The following is a 15,651-nucleotide window of genomic DNA, read 5'->3' as shown; positions in this document are numbered from 1 at the left end:
CTCTTTTATCTGTGCAGGACACAGCCTCTCCTATCTTCATTTTGGAGTATTGGTCCTTATGGAATAAACTCCAGCTGCTTGGCCTGGGGACCATCTCTCTCCTGCTTCCAGGGGAAAGCAGTTCATTTCTAATAAAAGTGAAATTTGGATTAGGCTGACCTAATAGTTACAGTGTTTATATTCCCCTTGTCAGTGATTGGTTGTGGAGAGGGCACTTGTTCCTTGTCCCAGACAGAATCAATTGTATGAAATAACAGAACTGGAGGGGGGTGAAGGAGACATTGGATGAGATGGCACGTCTCAGCTCCTGATAATTTGTCCTGTTCGGGAATAGATGCTTGAGATTGCAATGGGAGATCATCTTTTGTCCATGAGGAGATCTAGCTTGAGGACAAAATAAATGAATCTATGATGAAAGAATAAATGTAAAGAACCTGGATACTTGATGGCATTGTTGGGTGCCTGAACCAAGCTACTGTATTTCTGGATTTACTGTCGTGTAAGAGAAGGAATTTATTTTTCAAACCAATTTGAACTAGACCTTTCAGTTTCTTTTCTTTTCTTTTTTTTTTTTTTGAGGCTTGCAAGGAGCCTTTATTTATCTAGCACAAACTTTCAGTTTCTTAAATGAGAAAATATCTTAATTAGAATAGTTATTAAGTGGTATCTTCATTTGAAATAAACATTTTAGAAAAAACAATGTATATAATTAAAGAAAATTTGTAGACTACTTGGGTTTTGTAAACTTTTGATGTGATCAGTGCTATTACTCTATACAGATATTTTATTACTCACTTCACCAAATTCTGTTATGTTTTTAATACAGTAACTGTATTAATCATCTTAGCTAAAGTTATTCTGGGATGAATGTATTCTACATATAAATCAGAATCATTATTCAATAAATGGCTTGAAATAAAAATTCAAAATCTAATCCATAAGATCACATTACTGTTTATTTGGTTGTTTGGTGTCTTAATTGCATTGGAAACATTCAATGTACCTTAGGAAACATTGAAGGAATCTCAGTGCCTTGTTTGAGTAGTTTCAAGCTTGGAGTTTTGATAAATCTAATATAATTTAAATATAAAAGATAAAGCCAATGGGAATGAAATTAAGAAAATTGTGTAGTGCAGATCCATTCACAGAGGTAAAAAGCATTGCAGACATATAATACTCTTTTTTTTTGTCAGAGCTAGTGTTATAAAGCTTTGGTTCACTGGAACCATAAGCAATTTACTTTCTGCCACCCTGTTCTTGAGTTAGATTTTTTTGGTGATTTAAATTTACCATCTGCACATTGGTTTTTTTGTAATTAGTTGTGTCAAAGTATGGAGATATAGCTGGGTCTTTGTCTTCTTGCTCTGCAGATGATAGGAATTACCCAGAGAATTGACAAAAGCAGGAGTGAGATATATTTTAGAGTATTATTGCTGTCCTTATGAGAAATGGTTAACCAGTAGCTTAACAGGAGGAGGTGGAGGCAAGCAAAACCAGGAATAATCTAAAAGGCTCAGAATAGGAAAGTGTTACAGTGGGCAGATTTGTTGGAAATGAGGGAGTGTGAGAAACAAAAAGCTAAAGATTGTGTTGGTAGTGGAGACGAACAAGAGCAGTGGGGAAACTGAAGGAGGAAATATTATAGATGTTGAAAAGCCGCAGTAAAGCAGAGTGGCGGATGATTCATTGGCCAAGAAAGAGCAAGGCTATTGTATTAGAGCTGTGTTAGTGTGGATGTTCAAAGTGTGGAGATTGGGTGGGAGGGAAATGGACAACCAGTAATTTGAATATTAAAGGAAATTGAGAGACCTTAGAAGAAGTTACCATTGGAGACATCCAAAGTTAAAAGACCTCCTAATTACTGTGATTGAGATGTGCATATTAGGTTTTTTTGCATAAAAATGCAGGAAACATACTTGAAATACTTCCTCTATGAAATCATGACCTTCTTTCAAAATTGGGCAAGAGAATACAAAAAGCTTCAATTCTCAGAGGATTATTGTTCTTTTAGGAGTTGTCCAGGGATTGGCCTGGGGTATCCCTTTGCCCAGAATCGGGGTGCCCTCTGGTGACCTTTTCCTGATTTAAAAGGGAGCCACATTCTTGTGAATTTTTGAATGTGAATAGATACTTGTTAGTTGGGGCTTACCTGGTGGCTGAAGTGGTAAAGCCTCTGCCCACAATGTGGGAGACCAGGTTGGATCCCTGGGTCAGGAAGATCCCCTGGAGAAGGAAATGATAACCAACTGCAGTACTGTTGCCTGAAAAATTCCATGGATGGAGGAGCCTGGTGGGCTACAGTCCATGGAGTTGCAGAGTTGGACATGACTGAATGACTTCACTTTCACTTTCACTTTATGGAAACTATTATAAAGGGACTCTGCTTCTCTACTTTGGGAATTTTAGTAGAAAATATAAATTGGCTCACAGCAGATATAAAATGAGGAAGGGGATAAGTATTCAGATAATTCAAATTCCAGCTCTCACTAGTGCTAAAATAATAAAATACAGTGAAAATAGTTGTGTCCCCCCCTCCCCCTCCCCATCATTGTCCCTCTCTATTAGGATCTTCATGGCGTGTGAATTCTTCTCAGCCTGTTTTCTTATACCTGTGAATCCACATCAAAGATGATTTTTTGAATGAGAGACGTAACAAGCATATGACAGGGTGCAGGACACACTACCTCAAAATATATAGCACCTTAGCATATTGAATATTTCAACCTGAAGGAATTTGAGAAATGACATGTGAAGGAAGGACTTTCTGACCTGCTCCTGAGCCAGGTCATAAAATCCTGTGAGAGGTGCCCTGTCTGTTCTAGGAGGAAAGGAACATCCTTAGCTCTGAAAACAAAGGGACAGAGAGAGGAATCTGAATATTCCTGGCTTACTATGCCTAGCTCATTCTCTTTATTCTATCATATCTTTCCAAGATCTGTAACTTTTCTTCAAACCTAGCACAAAAGAATGTTCAGGTTTAATCATTCTTTGGATCTTCATTTCTTTATCAAGGCTACCATGTCACTCAAAACTTAAATATATTGGTGTGCTATTCTCTTGTTCATCTGTCTCTTCTTACACTGAGTCTCAGTTGAGGGTAGAGCAAAAAAATATTTTTCCTTCCCTACAAATAAGCACTTACAGAGTGATCACTATGTCCTAGGCATTATGCTATTTCTTTTATGATGTGTAAATGATTAAGAAACTTGTTTAAGTTTCCAGAGCTGGCAAACAGTGGACTAGGGAGGATAGTAGGGTGGGAAATAGTACATCTTAAGCACCCTACGATTTGCGGAAATGTGCAGTAGAGTGGTGAGAGTCCCACTGAGGGATAAGGGCAGCTTTGGTAGTTGTTACTGGTGAGAGTTCGATGCCTTTGGATAACCTGATTACCTAGATTCCTGGCTGATGCTTTTGTTGTTCAGTAGCTAAGTCATGTCTGACTGTTTTCTGACCCAAGGACTGTAGCATACCAGGTTTCCCTGTCCTTCACTATTTCCCAGTGTTTGCTCAAACTCATGTCCGTTGTTAGTGATGCCATCCAACCATCTCATCCTCTGTCACCGCTTCTCCTCTTGCCTTCAATCTTTCACAGCATCAGGGTCTTTTCCAATGAATCAGCTCTTCCCATCAGGTAGCCAAAGTGTTGAAGCTTCAGCATCCGCATCAGCCCTTGCAAAGAATATTAAAGGCTGATTTCCTTTAGGATTGACTGGTTTGACCCCCTTGCTATCCAAGGGACTCTCAGGAGTCTTATCTAGCACCACAATTTGAAAACATTCATTCTTCAGTGCTCAGCCTTCCTTATGGTCCAACTCGCTCTTCCATACATGACTGCTGGAAAAAACCTAGCTTTGACATATATGTCAGCAAAGTGATGTCCCTGCTTTTTAATACATTGTCTAGATTTGTCATAGCTTTTCTTCCAAGGAGCAAGCATTTTTTAATTCCATGGCTGCAGTCACCATCCACAGTGATTTTGGACCCAAGAAAATAAAATCTGCCACTGTTTCCATTTTTCCCTGCATCTATTTGCCATGAAGTGATGGGACCAGAAGTCATGATCTTAGTCTTTTGAATGTTGAGTTTTAAGCCAACTTTTTCACTCTCTTCTTTCACCCTCATCAAGGAGTTCTTTAGTTCCTCTTTGATTTCTGCCATTAGGGTAGTATCATCTGCATATCTGAGATTATTGGTATTTCTCCCAGCAATCTTGATTCCAGCTTGTGATTCATCCAGCCCAGCATTTCATATGATGTACTCTGCAAAGAAGTTAAATAAGAAGGATGACAATATACAGCCTTGACATACTCCTTTCCCAATGGGGAACCAGTCCATTGTTCCATGTCCAGTTCTAACTGTTGCTTCTTGACCTGGATACAGGTTTCTTAGGAGATAGGAAGGTGGTCTGGTATTTCCCTCTCTTTAAGAATTCCCCATCTGTTGAAAGAATTTTCCAGTTTGTTGTGATTCACATTCAAAGACTTTAGGATGGTCAATGAAGCAGAAGTAGATGTTTTTCTGGAATTCTCTTACTTTTTCAATGATCCAGCAGATGGTGGCAAGTTGATCTCTGGTTCCTCTGCCTTTTCTAAATCCAGCTTGTACATCTGGAAATTCTCAGTTCACGTGCTGTTGAAGCTTAGGGTGAAGGAGTTTGTGCATTACTTTGCTAGCATGTGAAATGAGTGCTGTTGTGCAGTAGTTTGAACATTTTTGGGCATTGCCCCTTTTGGGGATTGAAATGAGAACTGATACTGACGCTTAACTCCTCCTAGATATACATGCAAAAGAGAAAAAGAAATCCAAACACAACACCAAAGATAGTTATCAAACCCCATTAGCTTACAACAGTGTGTAATTTGAACTGAGATACATATATTCTCTTTTTAAAATTAAAAGACTATATAAATAAATGAAATATGGTGGAAGAAAATTTATAGTACAAAATATTAATATGAAACAAGAAATCCTTAATCTTAAAATTATGTAGAAGAAAACTATTTTCAGCTTTTTAGTGTATATATCTCAACACTTTTTCCCTTAAATTTACAGTTGATAGATACTGTTGAAACAAGTTTAAGAATACTGAAGAAAATATAAAAAAAATGAGTCTCATTGGCTGATTTGACATTTCCTTAATTTTAAAAATAGAATTGGCTAGGAGTTTGTGATTAAAATACACACACTACTATATATAAAATAGATAACCAACAAGGATCTACTCTATAGAACAGACAGCTATACTTAATATCATGTAGTAACCTATAATGGAAAAGAATGTAAAAAGAATGTATATATATATATGTGTATATATATATATATATATGAAAAATATAAAATATATAAAAAGAATCAGTTCAATTCAGTTGCTCAGTTGTGTCTGAATCTTTGCAATCCTATAGACTGTAGCACACCAGGCTTCCCTGTCCATCACCAACTCCTGGAGCTTGCTCAAACTCATGTCCATCCAGTCAGTGATGCCATCCAACCATCTCACCCTCTGTTATCCCCTTCTCCTCCTGCCTTCAATCTTTCCCAGCATCAGGGTCTTTTCCCATGAATCAGTCCTTTGCATCAGGTGGTCAAAGTATTGGAGTTTCAGCTTCAGCATCAATCCTTCCAATGAATATTCAGAATTGATTTCCTTTAGGATGGACTGGCTTGATCTCCTTGCAGTCCAAGGGACTCTCAAGAGGCTTCTCCAACACCACAGTTCAAAAGCATTAATTCTTTGGCACTCAGCTTTCTTTATAGTCCAACTCTCACATCCATACATGACCACTGGAAAAAACTTAGTTTTGACTAGGACCTTTGTTGGCAAAGTAATGTCTCTGCTTTTTAATATGCTGTCTAGGTTGGTCATAGCTTTTCTTTCAAGGAGCAAGTGTCTTTTAATTTCATGACTGCAGTCACTATGTGCAGTGATTTTGGAGCCCAAGAAAGTCAAATCTGTCACTGTTTCCATTGTTTCCCCATCTATTTTCCATGAAGTGATGGGACCAGATGCCATGATCTTTGTTTTTTGAATGTTGAGTTTTAAGCCAGCATTTATATATTCAATATATATATATATATAAATTGAATCACTTAGCTGTACCCCTGAAGTTAGCACAGCATTGCAAATCAACTATATTTCAATAAAAATTAAAAGACAGAACAACTGGGATCATGGGCTACATATCAGTTTGTAATTTGACTTTTTTTCAAGTGATGTGCTGTATAGACCTCAGAAACTGGTTTATGTGTGTATACTTGTATCAGGGCAGGAAGAACTTGAAGGGTCTTAGCCATATTATTTCATGATTTTAAATTTGTGCTACTTTTAAGGATAAACGTAACACACGGGATTGATAATGTATAAACAGGAAATAAGTCATCAAAGATAAATCGTTGGCAGTGGTTTCTGTGAGAATCATAACCTTTTTTCTCAAGTAGACAGGTGCCTGAAGGAAGGACCAGGACATTGTAAACAGAGAGGCACAATTGTCAGACTTTATTCCTTTGCTTTATCTTACACCCTGAGACTTGTTCATTTTTAACTCAGTAGCTGTGTTCATGATTACTAGAGACCGAAAGTCTGGTTCATGTAGGTCATTATTTTTGGATGAATACATTAGCACTCACATGTGCCTGGACTCAGCTTAGTTTGGTTACGAGAGGGGACTGTATCTTTGAGTCTCTCCATGATGTCTTATAAGGCTTAAAGTAACGTGGACCTCAAGGAGGAATGTATTTTTTCGGTCTGGTATTTAAAATACATCATTTCTATAAAGGGCTAAAGCAAGCATTGTATTTTGTAAATTTGCATGTGAAAACTACTACCATGAAAAGTCTTTTAGGAACTAATTTTCAGTATTAAAATTACAGACTCACAAAAATCAGGTATTGATAATGTTTTTTTCTCCCTAACATTTTTAAAAGAAGTTTTCCCTGGTTAAACTTTGGAAAACAAAGAAATATACAAAGAAAAAAGAAAGGAAAAAATGCACTGGGGCTTTTATTTATGGACCCCCTGTACATCTTATGTACTGAACCTCGAAGTGAAAAATAGTCTGTGGGATATTATGGTGGCTCCAGATGTGTTATTGAAGATTTACTGAGATACAGATAAACTTGGTCCCTCACCTGATGTTCCCATGCTGTGTAGTCTTGCTTCTGGCTTCTTCATTTACTAGCTTTGGGATCTTGGGGAGTTGATTTAACATTTCTGGAATTTTTTTTCCTGAATGTAAAATGAACATAATGACATGAACCTTGTATATATCACTGAGAGGTACATAACAATCTTCAGTGGCACCAGTAGATTTTCCTGTAATTTTCTCCTAGGTGTGACTTAAAGAAAAATGCTCAGTCTAAGAGTTGTGAGTTTAGGTTTTATGCAACGATCTTACAGAGGACTATAGCTCTGGAGACAGCCTCTAAGTAGCTGTGAGAAAACCGCTGCAAAGTATAGGGAAGAAGCCAGTGTATATACAATTTTTGACTAGAGAGTATATGCTGTCAAACATATGTCTTGGTAAAAGATTATTGCTAGTCACAAAGAGCAGATGACTCTAGTTAATACTTTTAGTGATTTTCCGTGTATGAAAAGATGCCAGAATCTGGGTTTATTAAAATTCTTCTTGCAGTAAACATCTAACTATCAATGGAGACTGTTTTTCCAAAGCATAGGGTGCCTCGTCCCATTTTTCATGCTGAATGCTCCTGCAGCGACTGCCATGGCTAATCTTAATCCTTGCAGAACCAGATGGTTGCCAGCATTCTGTTTCTCCTTTGGCCCTAAGATGTTTAGAGCTTGCACTGGCTGTGTTGGGCTCCTAGTGCAGGCAGCATCAGATGTTCTTATTCTTCTTATCAGATCACCAAGAGGCGTCTGAGGGTCAACACGGGGTTAAATTTCCTATTGTTACATTGCTATTTCGAAATCCATTCTTTTCACAGTTTGAGCCCAATGGCATTTTTCTTTATCAGTCTGTATTTTGGGAGATGTAACATCATGAATGGTCTCTGTGTTAGGATGAAATAAAGTTGTGTTAAATTCAGATTCCAACCCTGTATAAGAAGCCACTTCTGACAATAAATCAAGATTGATTGTTTGATAGTGATGTTCTATTACTGAACCTGTTTGGAGAAAGGCTGAATAGCTGTGGGTAAGAGCTGATATAGGAGAGTATCCTGTAGCTTGTCTATAGCTTGACACGTTAGGTGAGATTTCTAAGGTCCAACTGCGATAATAATTGAAATTTAAATGGAGTGATCAATCTCCTGAAAAATAAGAGAGAGTAATAATTCTGTGCTAAATGGATTAAAGCTACTGGGATTCCTGCATTTAATCATGTAAGACCTTCATGCATTCAAAACACTTCCAAACTCGATTCTTAATATATCAGCTACCATGCTAGATTCCTTCAAAGTGTCCTAGTGTCTGGAAGCGTGGGCTCACAAGCTTAAATCTGCCTGCTGCAAGTGTAATTTCCTTGAAGTTTCAAGTTCATTTGAATCTAAACTTCTACTCTACAAATGTGTTTTTTGTTTTTTTTTTTTCCCTTTTTGGTTATTTTAAATACAGCAGTGTGTACATGTGAGTCGCAAACTCCCTAATTATCCCTCCCCCTTCTACGTAACCATAAGTTTGTTTTTTAAGTCTGTGAGTCTTTCTCTGTTTTGTAAATAAGTTCATTTGTATCATTTTTTAAAGATTCCACATAGAAACTCTTTCTCTGATTTACTTCACTCAGTATGACACTCTCTCAGTCCATCCATGTTGCTGCAAATGGCATTATTTCATTCTTTTTAATGGCTGAGTAATATTCCATTTTGTATATGTACTACAACTTTATCCATCCCTCTGTCGATGAACATTTAGGTTGCTTCCATGTCTTGGCCAGTGTAAGCAGTGCTGCAGTGAACGTTGGGATGCACATGTCATCTTGGACCATGGTTTTCTCCAGATACATGCCCAGGAGTGAAACTGCAGGATCATATGGTAGCTCTATTTTTATTTTTTTGAGGGACCTCCATACTGTACTCCACAGTGACTGTACCAATTTACATTCCCACCAACAGTGTAGGGAAGGCACCCCTCCTTTTTTGGAGGGGGTGCCTTCTTTCCACTCCCCTCCAACATACATTGTTTCCATAAACTTGGTTTTAAATTAAAACTGATGTATTTTAATTACTGTATAGTGAGGCAATACCAGTCCTTCAGAATTATGGAGTGTTAATCTTATGCTTCACTAATCCCTTGCCTTGATGTTACATTTCGCTAATAGTGTACATGCCTCATAGAGTTCTATGGCTGTGAGCTGTGGTGAGTCCTTCAAGGTTTTTATAGTAGAAGAGCAAGGGAAAGGGAGGGAAGAAACTTGATAAAATTTGTATGGGTGAAGCCTTATGGCTTTGGGCAGGATGAAATGAAGAGATGTGAGAACAACAGTCTGGAACTAAGTTAGGAAATGTTAAAATAGTCCAAGTGAGAGATGGTAAGGCCCTGAATGTAGGAACTATCAGTAATATTGGAAGAGAATGAATTGGAGTGATGCTTAATTTATAGAATTGCTGGCTGGTTAGACATGAGCATTTTAGGAAGAAGGAGTAAAGAGACTTAGTGCACACTTAGATTTCTTGAGTAGATTGTGGTACTATTCATGAAAACAAGGGAATACGGAGTGAAAAACATGATTGGAGGGAAGGACTAAAAATTCTACTTCGAAGTTTTGAATTTGAGGTGTTTGGGGACCATTACAGATAGATGCCCTATAGCAAGCAAGATACATCATTTGGAAATAAGGGAGAAATCCTGGAATGGAGATACAGATGTGAAAGTTATCAATGCTGGGGGATTATTAGTGCCATGAAATCAGACTCTTGAGAACACTGATAGTTAAGGGGAATCAGAAATTGAAAAGCCAGCAAAAGAGACTGAGAGGAACCCAAGCAAGAACCCAAAGTCTTATTCAGCAGGAGAGTCTTACCCACCTGGGAGGAAGATAATAGAGATCTAAACTAGAATCATCTCACAGAGGAAAGGGCTGTTGTGTATTGTTAAAGGTAAAGGCCAAGTTGCACCTAACATAAGGTGAATATTTCTGGAACTGGCCAGTTTAGTTGGTCGTGGCTTTGTGTTCATTTCAGGGTTATGGCTTTCTATGTTCACACAACTCCACTCCAGAAACAGAATACAGATTTCACAGATTCGGCAAAATGAACCTCCGTCCTTGGTCAAAATATGAAGTCATCTAAGACTCCCTGGGCTTGTGCCCTGTCCTGTTTGACTCTTGGCAGCCCCGTGGACTGTAGCCGCCAGGCTTCTCAGTCCATGGGATTTTCCCCAGTTACCCAAACGCTATCTCTGCAACTCATTTTCACAAAGCTATTCTTAAAGGTAACCAAAACTGTACTGAGGAATTTTCTGCTCTTGTTTGTGACTCCACGCTGGCCATTGCTGATTCCCACACCATTTTGAATTTGACAATCACTGAAACAGAGATACCTAGAAGTAAACATGAGTGGATATAACCAATTTTGCCAAAGTGGATTTCCCTAGAGTAGAGAAAATGATTTACCTCTTTATTAATATTATATTAATGCTAATTTGAAAAGCCTTTTATTATTTTATGATAAACATTATGAACCTGCATCTATTTACTGAACATAGTTGTATTATCACACATACTTTTAATATTCAATTAAATTAGATTTTTATAAAATACTTATACTGGAGAAATTGAGAATTGATACAGAGCATTGAAGTAGACTTTAAACCCTACTCTTATGCAAAACTTCTTAGACAACCCTTTCAGTATAATTCAAAAACAGCATACCTAGATTTGTTATTCTCTTTACATCATAGATTTTTCTTTAAAAAAAAAACAAAAAAAAACAGGACTTGAAAAGAACCTAAGGTTTTAATTTTTCTTCTCCATTTAAAAAATGTTTCATACAAAGGAAAATAAAGAGATAAGATGCATATTAAATAATCTTTGTAAATTAACTTGGTGTAAGACACTGGTCTTGGATATAGTACAGAAATGGATTCTTTTTAACACTTTATCTAGGGTCATTTTTAGTGCATTTTTAGTTGTGGACTGTTGAATTTTCTACCAGCTTCTTGGTAGTAACTGGGTAGTCTTAATCAGTTTACTAAGTCTCCATGAATTTAGAGGGGTGGATGAGAAATAATAATGTATTTAAGTGTGAAACTTAGACTTGTATTTTTTTGCTCACTGCAGTGGAAGCTCTACAAGAGTAGGAATTTTAATGTATTTGCTTATTTCTTGGGACCAGAACCTAAAAGTGTGCCCAGCACAGTGGGTATTCAAGTATTTGATGAGTGAATGCAGAAATAAGGACTTCAAGATCCAGTTTCCTTAAGATTAAGTGTGCCCCATTCAACCTACATGTACTAAGGTATGTCTTGATAAGAGCTGTTTTTCAGTTGCTAAGTCATGTCCGACTCTTTGCCACCCTGTGGATTGTAGCCCGCCAGGCTCCTCTGTCCATGGGAATCTGTAGGCAAGAATACTGAAGTGGGTTGCCATTTCCTTCTCCTGAGCTGTTTGAAAGATGCAAATGTTGGCTGATGAAGGACACTCCTGAACGTTGACCCTTAGCCTATCCATTACGTGATGGTTATTGCTTGTTAGAGTCAGTTTTCATCTCAGGGTATTAACAGAAATAATTCAGACTCTGCACCATGAACCACACTGGCCCGCAGAATCTTGTCTTGGCCATCTCACTACCTCATCATACTCCATGTGAAGGAATGGCAAGATTTATCATGGTCCACTTTTTATATGATTATTTAAGATTGCTTGCATGCTAAGTTGCTTCAGTTGTGTCCAACTTTTTGTGACCCTGTGGACTGTGTAGCCCACAGGCTCCTCTGTCCATAGGATTCTCCAGGCAAGAACACTGGAATGGGTTGCCACTTCCTTCTCCAGGGGATCTTCCCAACCCGGGGATCAAACTTGAGTCTCTTATGTCTCCTGCATTGGCAGGTGGGTTCTTTACCACCAGTGCCATCTGGGAAAGCCCCAAAGTATATAGTAGCCCTTGATTTTAACCTATTTGAGGACTTCAGTGCTAAAAACATCTTTCTTCTCAGATTGAATTGGAATAGTCTGAGGTTGAATGAAATAGAAATTGCATTGTTATAAAATATACTGAATTCAAAACATGGTTGAGACTGTCCAGTCAACTGGTATTTCAGTGGTTAATTGGGGGAACAATTTCTAAGAAGTAGTGATAACTGAAGAGAAATATATTTAGCATAATGTAATAGTCACTCGACTTGCATGTGTTTGTTATAATAACACATGGATTTGTTTTGATGTCTTTTATTACATTTTTAAAAATTTATTTCAAGTTTATTTCTCCATTACCATGGTACAGCCTGTCAAAATGTTTGTGTTGAAAAATGTCACTTACTAACAAAGTGTGAAAAATAAGGAGTAAACATGTTTTTGATTTATTAGTTGATGCCATGCTAAAGGATAAGTCTCCTTGAAAAGTTAAGGATACTAATTTTATTTATAATATATACTCAATCATATGACTGTGTGACTCTATGTTTTTATAAAGACATGTTTACATTTTAAACTATGCTTTTAGATAATATAGGTAGATTTATATTATTCCTTTTTGTATTATAATATCTGTGTCTATACGTTGCAAAGAGGATAATATTAGTTGGAACAGGAAATGTTTTCTGAGAATGAAATTACAGTTCTGTAAAGAGACTGATTTTATGATCACAGCATTTTCATTTCCAGTTTTTCACTGTTCATTTCTTACACATTGGCAAGCTAATCTTTAGCATCAGCCAAAATTTCACTTGACAATTTATTGTAAATTACCCTAATTGATGAGTGAGAAAACTTTATGATACCCTAATTTTAGTTGGATGAAATAACTGATTTTCATCTGATTCATCTTTTGGTCCCTTAAAATATGTTAATAAATGAGGAAAATCAAGCATAAAATAGCAAAGTGCAGTTATTCCTGCTCAGGGTTAAAGCAGAATGGAGAGAATTCAAAATATTCCTATATCTCTTCATCAGCTATTGCTGTATAGACTACTTCAGTGAATATGAGTATCCCTCATAAAAGTTGTAAAACATTTATGGAATCCATTTAAGAGATGGTATAAATTTTTTATACTATTAGGAAAGTTTCTAAGTTCTTAAAAAAAGTCTTAAACGCTCTATAATGCTGTCAGTTGATTAATTTTCAGACAGGAATCTGACAATTCACTGAAATTTGAAAATCTGAAATTTCACTTTGAAAGTATCAGTAAATTCCCAGTAGCAACAATGGCATACTGATGGTATTCCATGGTTCTTTTCTTTCAATAAAGTTCATATATGGAAATTTAGCTCAGTATATCATTTAATTTATGAGTGATGTTTGTTTTCTAGAAAGTTTTTAAACCTACGAAATTAATTCTCTGAGGTTTATTTAACTAACAAATTCCTTTCTGGGAGTGTGATTAAAGCTGTTGCAACCATTTTTCAATAATATGTATCTCATATAAAGCAAGATATTTTTTATTAAGTGTTTATAGCAGAGTATTTGCATTTTACTTTTTGGGGAAACTCATTAAAAAAGTTATTACACCTGAATACATTCTCATTATAAAAGATTCTACTCTAGTATTTTCTTGGCATAGCATCTCTGAGGAAAGGGAAATATATCCATGAGAGAGTAAAATAATTATATACAAGCCAGTTCATTAATCAAAGAACCATAGCTTAAAAAGATATATCTTCTTTTTTTCTTTTAAGAAAAGAAGTTTGTTAAGTTTGCCCACACTCTTTCTCTATGTTTGCAGTCATTAATGGTTTAGCCTCATATTGCATTTCTCATAATAACCACGTGGTCAAATGCTTGTTAGATATGTTAGAATGTTCTTTAGTTGATTCTGATCTTTTCTTTTTTATCTTATTCTCTCATTTGACCTCCTGTGTTTTCCTATCTTCCTCTGTCATTAATCCTAACATTTTGGAGCATGTTTGATGGTGATGCATTTAGAAAAGATTTTCTCAACCTTGGCAATATTGACATGTCAGGCCAGATGATTCTTAGTTGTTAGGTCAGGGAAGGGGCTTTTCTGGGTATTGTAGGCTGTTAACCTCTACCCATTGTTTACCCACACTATGAGAATCAAAAGTATCTTTAGATGCTGCTGAATGTCCCCTGGGGGCCTAACGTACCCCCAGTTGATGTATTTGTCTCTGGGGGTGCACAATCAACCATGGTTCAATAGCATTTCTAAACTTTTATTTTTATGACATTTATTTTGCAGGGATAGATAACTATCCTTAATCTGGCCCATAATATGTTTTGAAGTATCATTAAAATTGTATAAATATAGCACTGTTAAAACTTCACTCCATATCTGTGTAATTGACTTTAACTCACATAGAAGTAGATAGATGTTTACTGTATATTTACATTAAAATTTTATATGTATATAAAAATATTTGCTGAGGAAAAGACCTCTGCATCATAAAAGAAATGTCCTCATTTATCTATATAGATGAAATCTGAAACCTGAATTCAAACCTTCTTATCTAATTCTTCAGCACTTGAATTCTAGAATTTTTAAAAAACATATGCTTTTGGGCTATTGCAGTGTAACATATAAACATGTATTGTGAGAAGGCCTTAAATCATACCAAACAAACTACTTTCCAGAATAGATCAGGCATCATAAAGTCCTAATATACATGGTTTTTTTCATACATAGCCACTCAACATTTATCTTCAAATATGTAAATCTGCATATATTCAGTGTAAATGGAAATAACATAAACTAAAATTTTAAGATTTTATCTAAAATTTTCAAAACTCAGTGATGATATTTTAATAATAAAAATCCTATCCTATATACTATCTAAGAAATGTTTTCAGACATATTTATCTTTGAAAGTTTACCTCTGAAATATTTTGGCACTCCCCTATAAATGGGCCAAGAACAAAAAGAAAAAATGACCTTCACAATGAAAGTTAGACTATTTCAAGCAGTGTTTCCTGTATTTTTAGACTTTATGTTCTTATTTCCGCCCTTAGTATATATTCTTATTTAATTTCCTGTTGATTTTAAAGGAAATTTGTACTGTAGGCTATTTTAAAAGAATTACTTTAAACTCTCTCCTATATTTAAATCACTTTCTTTACAGAAGCAGCACTCAACATTTTTGAAATCAAGATTTGAGTGTTTTCGAAATCCAAGTATTGTATTAATTTTAATGTATCAAATTATTATTTTCAATACACCCATCTTTAAATCTATACTTTTGCATTCTGTTTTTATAATTTCTGTGTATATTTACCTAATCCAACTTAAAAGATTTGAAAATGGCAAATTTAATAGAAGGATGGACTTTTTTCTTTGTTTTCAAGGTAATATAAAACACATTCTAGACATCAGTATTATATTTAACACTAATATAAGTTCTGACTAAAGTAATAGACTTTCACAAACTTGAGACCAAGTAAGAATTATTAAAAATAATATTCTAATAAAAATATCAATGCCACTAAGTTTAATGGATATTAAAACCTGCGTTCACAGTGTCATGCTATTTAAGTCTTTATTGTGTCACTGGCAATATCTGAGTATCACTTGCAGAACTTTAATATTTC

At 35.9% G+C, this 15,651-nt stretch overlaps 1 protein-coding gene across 2 annotated transcripts in view; it reads left to right on the top strand.

Annotated features, from left to right (window-relative positions):
• Positions 1 to 15,651, top strand: part of GULP1 (GULP PTB domain containing engulfment adaptor 1) — a 310,878-nt gene that overhangs the window by 13,399 nt on the left and 281,828 nt on the right. The gene's annotated exons all lie outside the window — the stretch shown is intronic.

The sequence above is a fragment of the Dama dama genome, chromosome 33 (assembly GCF_033118175.1).
Source record: "Dama dama isolate Ldn47 chromosome 33, ASM3311817v1, whole genome shotgun sequence".
NCBI classification, from domain to species: domain Eukaryota; kingdom Metazoa; phylum Chordata; class Mammalia; order Artiodactyla; family Cervidae; genus Dama; species Dama dama.
Note: the sequence above shows the minus strand (reverse complement) of the source record. Positions and strands in the feature narration are given on the sequence as shown.